We start from the raw sequence: 6,332 nt of genomic DNA on the forward strand, positions 1-6,332 counted from the left end.
ATCTCCTGGAGCCCCCAAATCCCTGAGATCGGCCCCAAAACCTTCGGAATTCACCCCAAAATCTCCTGGAATTCCCAAATCCCTGAGATCAGCCCCAAAACCTTCGGAATTCACCCCAAAATCTCCCAGAGCCCCCAAATCCCTGAGATCGGCCCCAAAACTTCTGGAATTCACCCCAAAATCTCCTGGAATTCCCAAATTCCTGAGATCAGCCCCAAAACCTTCGGAATTCACCCCAAAATCTCCTGGAGCCCCCAAATCCCTGAGATCGGCCCCAAAACCTTCGGAATTCACCCCAAAATCTCCTGGAGCCCCCAAATCCTTGAGATCGGCCCCAAAACCTTCGGAATTCACCCCAAAATCTCCTGGAGCCCCCAAATCCCTGAGATCGGCCCCAAAACCTTCGGAATTCACCCCAAAATCTCGTGGAGCCCCCAAATCCCTGAGATCGGCCCCAAAACCTTCGGAATTCACCCCAAAATCTCCTGGAGCCCCCAAATCCCTGAGATCGGCCCCAAAACCTTCGGAATTCACCCCAAAATCTCCTGGAGCCCCCAAATCCCTGAGATCGGCCCCAAAACCTCGGGAATTCACCCCAAAATCTCGGAATTCCCAAATCCCTGAGATCGGCCCCAAAACCTTCGGAATTCACCCCAAAATCTCCTGGAGCCCCCAAATCCCTGAGATCGGCCCCAAAACCTCGGGAATTCACCCCAAAATCTCGGAATTCCCAAATCCCTGAGATCGGCCCCAAAACCTTCGGAATTCACCCCAAAATCTCCTGGAATTCCCAGATCCCTGAGATCGGCCCCAAAACCTTCAGAATTCACCCCAAAATCTCCTGGAGCCCCCAAATCCCTGAGATCGGCCCCAAAACCTCTGGAATTCACCCCAAAATCTCCTGGAATTCCCAAATCCCTGAGATTGGCCCCAAAACCTTCGGAATTCACCCCAAAATCTCCTGGAGTCCCCAAATCCCTGAGATCGGCCCCAAAACCTTCGGAATTCACCCCAAAATCTCCCGGAGTCCCCAAATCCCTGAGATCGGCCCCAAAACTTCTGGAATTCACCCCAAAATCTCCTGGAATTCCCAAATCCCTGAGATCAGCCCCAAAACCTTCGGAATTCACCCCAAAATCTCCCGGAGCCCCCAAATCCCTGAGATCGGCCCCAAAACTTCTGGAATTCACCCCAAAATCTCCTGGAATTCCCAAATTCCTGAGATCAGCCCCAAAACCTTCGGAATTCACCCCAAAATCTCCTGGAGCCCCCAAATCCCTGAGATCGGCCCCAAAACCTTCGGAATTCACCCCAAAATCTCCTGGAGCCCCCAAATCCTTGAGATCGGCCCCAAAACCTTCGGAATTCACCCCAAAATCTCCTGGAGCCCCCAAATCCCTGAGATCGGCCCCAAAACCTTCGGAATTCACCCCAAAATCTCCTGGAGCCCCCAAATCCCTGAGATCGGCCCCAAAACCTTCGGAATTCACCCCAAAATCTCCTGGAGCCCCCAAATCCCTGAGATCGGCCCCAAAACCTTCGGAATTCACCCCAAAATCTCCTGGAGCCCCCAAATCCCTGAGATCGGCCCCAAAACCTTCGGAATTCACCCCAAAATCTCCTGGAGCCCCCAAATCCCTGAGATCGGCCCCAAAACCTTCGGAATTCACCCCAAAATCTCCTGGAGCCCCTCCCAGCCCGGGGGGACCCCAGTGAGCACAGGGGGGGCTCGGCAGCGCCTTTATTGGGGGGGGTCCCCAAAAATTGGGGAGGTCCCAGTTCAGGGGGGTTCAGGGGGGTCCCAGTTTGGGGGGGTCCCAGTTTGGGGGTCCCAGTTTGGGGGGGGTTCGGGGGTCCCAGTTCAGGTGGTCCCAGTTTGGGGGGGTCCCAGTTTGGGGGGGTCCCAGTTCGGGGGTCCCAGTTCGGGGGTCCCAGTTTGGGGGTCCCAGTTTGGGGTGTCCCAGTTTGGGGAGGTCCCAGTTCGGGGGGGTCCCAGTTCAGGTGGTCCCAGTTTGGGGGGTCCCAGTTCGGGGGGGTCCCAGTTCAGGTGGTCCCAGTTTGGGGGGGTCCCAGTTGGGGGGTCCCAGTTTGGGGGTCCCAGTTCACGGGAGTTCAGGGGGGTCCCAGTTCGGGGATCCCAGTTTGGGGGTGTCCCAGTTCAGGGGTCCCAGTTCAGGGCGGTCCCAGTTCGGGGGGGTTCAGGGGGGTCCCAGTTTGGGGGTCCCAGTTTGGGGGGGGTTCGGGGGTCCCAGTTCAGGTGGTCCCAGTTTGGGGGGGTCCCAGTTCGGGGCGGTCCCAGTTCGGGGGTCCCAGTTTGGGGGGGGTTCGGGGGTCCCAGTTCAGGTGGTCCCAGTTTGGGGGGGTCCCAGTTCAGGGCGGTCCCAGTTCAGGGGTCCCAGTTCGGGGGTCCCAGTTCGGGGGTTCCAGTTTGGGGGGGGTTCGGGGGTCCCAGTTTGGGGGTCCCAGTTCAGGGCGGTCCCAGTTCAGGGGTCCCAGTTCGCGCTCCCGGCCGGACGCGGTTTCAGCTCGGGGGTCCTGAGCTGGGGGGGGAGGGAGAGGCTGCACCCGCCCAGTGCTCCCAGTAACGGCCCAGTGACCTCCCAGTAACGGCCCAGTGACCTCCCAGTAACGGCCCAGTAACGGCCCAGTGCTCCCAGTAACGGCCCAGTAACCGCCCAGTGCTCCCAGTAACCGCCCAGTGCTCCCAGTAACAGCCCAGTGCTCCCAGTAACGGCCCAGTGCTCCCAGTAACGGCCCAGTGCTCCCAGTAACAGCCCAGTAACGGCCCAGTGCTCCCAGTAACGGCCCAGTAACGGCCCAGTGCTCCCAGTAACGGCCCAGTGCTCCCAGTAACAGCCCAGTAACGGCCCAGTGCTCCCAGTAACGGCCCAGTAACGGCCCAGTGCTCCCAGTAACGGCCCAGTGCTCCCAGTAACGGCCCAGTGACCTCCCAATAACAGCCCAGTAACGGCCCAGTGCTCCCAGTAACGGCCCAGTGCTCCCAGTAACGGCCCAGTGACCTCCCAATAACAGCCCAGTAACGGCCCAGTGCTCCCAGTAACGGCCCAGTAACGGCCCAGTGACCTCCCAGTAACAGCCCAGTGCTCCCAGTAACCGCCCAGTGCTCCCAGTAACAGCCCAGTGCTCCCAGTAACGGCCCAGTGCTCCCAGTAACGGCCCAGTAACGGCCCAGTGCTCCCAGTAACAGCCCAGTGCTCCCAGTAACGGCCCAGTGACCTCCCAGTAACCGCCCAGTGACCTCCCAGTAACGGCCCAGTAACGGCCCAGTGCTCCCAGTAACGGCCCAGTGCTCCCAGTAACAGCCCAGTAACGGCCCAGTGCTCCCAGTAACAGCCCAGTGACCTCCCAGTAACGGCCCAGTGCTCCCAGTAACGGCCCAGTGCTCCCAGTAACCGCCCAGTAACGGCCCAGTGCTCCCAGTAACGGCCCAGTGCTCCCAGTAACGGCCCAGTAACGGCCCAGTGCTCCCAGTAACGGCCCAGTGACCTCCCAGTAACGGCCCAGTAACGGCCCAGTGCTCCCAGTAACGGCCCAGTGCTCCCAGTAACCGCCCAGTGCTCCCAGTAACGGCCCAGTGCTCCCAGTAACGGCCCAGTAACGGCCCAGTGCTCCCAGTAACGGCCCAGTGCTCCCAGTAACGGCCCAGTGACCTCCCAGTAACGGCCCAGTGACCTCCCAGTAACGGCCCAGTGCTCCCAGTAACGGCCCAGTGACCTCCCAGTAACCGCCCAGTAACGGCCCAGTGCTCCCAGTAACGGCCCAGTGCTCCCAGTAACCGCCCAGTGACCTCCCAGTAATGGCCCAGTGCTCCCAGAAACCGCCCAGTGCTCCCAGTAACGGCCCAGTGCTCCCAGTAACCGCCCAGTGCTCCCAGTAACGGCCCAGTGACCTCCCAGTAACGGCCCAGTGCTCCCAGAAACCGCCCAGTGCTCCCAGTAACGGCCCAGTGACCTCCCAGTAACCGCCCAGTGCTCCCAGTAACCGCCCAGTGCTCCCAGTAACCCCCCAGTGCTCCCAGTAACCGCCCAGTGACCTCCCAGTAACGGCCCAGTGCTCCCAGTACCCGCCCAGTGACCTCCCAGTAACGGCCCAGTGCTCCCAGTCACGACCCAGTGACCTCCCAGTAACCGCCCAGTGCTCCCAGTAACCGCCCAGTGACCTCCCAGTAACGGCCCAGTACTCCCAGTAACGGCCCAGTGCTCCCAGTAACGGCCCAGTGACCTCCCAGTAACGGCCCAGTAACCGCCCAGTGCTCCCAGTAACGGCCCAGTGCTCCCAGTAACGGCCCAGTGACCTCCCAGTAACGGCCCAGTAACGGCCCAGTACTCCCAGTAACGGCCCAGTGCTCCCAGTAACGGCCCAGTGACCTCCCAGTAACGGCCCAGTGACCTCCCAGTAACGGCCCAGTGCTCCCAGTAACCGCCCAGTGCTCCCAGTAACGGCCCAGTGCTCCCAGTAACCGCCCAGTGCTCCCAGTAACGACCCAGTGACCTCCCAGTAACAGCCCAGTGCTCCCAGTAATGGCCCAGTGCTCCCAGTAACGGCCCAGTGCTCCCAGTAACGGCCCAGTACCCGCCCAGTGCTCCCAGTAACGGCCCAGTGCTCCCAGTAACGGCCCAGTGCTCCCAGTATCCCCCCAGTGCTCCCAGTAACGGCCCAGTGACCTCCCAGTAACGGCCCAGTGACCTCCCAGTAACCGCCCAGTGACCTCCCAGTAACGGCCCAGTGCTCCCAGTAACCGCCCAGTGCTCCCAGTAACGGCCCAGTGCTCCCAGTAACCGCCCAGTGACCTCCCAGTAACGGCCCAGTGCTCCCAGTAACAGCCCAGTGACCTCCCAGTAACGGCCCAGTGCTCCCAGTAACGGCCCAGTAACGGCCCAGTGCTCCCAGTAACAGCCCAGTGACCTCCCAGTAACGGCCCAGTGACCTCCCAGTAACGGCCCAGTGACCTCCCAGTAACAGCCCAGTGCTCCCAGTAACCGCCCAGTGACCTCCCAGTAACGGCCCAGTGCTCCCAGTAACTGCCCAGTGACCTCCCAGTAACGGCCCAGTGACCTCCCAGTAACAGCCCAGTGCTCCCAGTAACCGCCCAGTGACCTCCCAGTAACGGCCCAGTGCTCCCAGTAACGGCCCAGTGCTCCCAGTAACCGCCCAGTGCTCCCAGTAACGGCCCAGTGCTCCCAGTAACGGCCCAGTGACCTCCCAGTAACGGCCCAGTGACCTCCCAGTAACCGCCCAGTGCTCCCAGTAACCGCCCAGTGCTCCCAGTAACGGCCCAGTGACCTCCCAGTAACAGCCCAGTGCTCCCAGTAACGGCCCAGTGCTCCCAGTAACGGCCCAGTGACCTCCCAGTAACCGCCCAGTGCCCCCAGTAACGGCCCAGTGACCTCCCAGTAACCGCCCAGTGCTCCCAGTAACGGCCCAGTGCTCCCAGTAACGGCCCAGTGACCTCCCAGTAACAGCCCAGTGCTCCCAGTAACAGCCCAGTGACCTCCCAGTAACGGCCCAGTGCTCCCAGTAACCGCCCAGTGACCTCCCAGTAACGGCCCAGTGCTCCCAGTAACGGCCCAGTACTCCCAGTAACAGCCCAGTGACCTCCCAGTAACGGCCCAGTGCTCCCAGTAACGGCCCAGTGACCTCCCAGTAACCCCCCAGTGCTCCCAGTAACGACCCAGTGACCTCCCAGTAACGGCCCAGTGCTCCCAGTAACGGCCCAGTGACCTCCCAGTAACGGCCCAGTGCTCCCAGTACCCGCCCAGTGACCTCCCAGTAACGGCCCAGTGCTCCCAGTAACGGCCCAGTGACCTCCCAGTAACAGCCCAGTGCTCCCAGTAACGGCCCAGTGACCTCCCAGTAACGGCCCAGTGACCTCCCAGTAACGGCCCAGTGCTCCCAGTAACCGCCCAGTGACCTCCCAGTAACGGCCCAGTGACCTCCCAGTAACGGCCCAGTGCTCCCAGTAACAGCCCAGTGCTCCCAGTAACGGCCCAGTGACCTCCCAGTAACGGCCCAGTGACGGCCCAGTGCTCCCAGTAACAGCCCAGTGACCTCCCAGTAACCGCCCAGTGACCTCCCAGTAACGGCCCAGTGCTGCCAGTAACCGCCCAGTGTTCCCAGTATCCCCCCAGTGACCTCCCAGTAACGGCCCAGTGACCTCCCAGTAACCGCCCAGTGACCTCCCAGTAACAGCCCAGTGCTCCCAGTAACGGCCCAGTGCTCCCAGTAACGGCCCAGTGACCTCCCAGTAACCGTCCAGTGCTCCCAGTAACCGCCCAGTGACCTCCCAGTAACGGCCCAGTGCTCCCAGTAAC

The sequence above is a fragment of the Coloeus monedula genome, assembly GCF_965178545.1.
Source record: "Coloeus monedula genome assembly, chromosome: 31".
NCBI classification, from domain to species: Eukaryota; Metazoa; Chordata; class Aves; order Passeriformes; family Corvidae; genus Coloeus; species Coloeus monedula.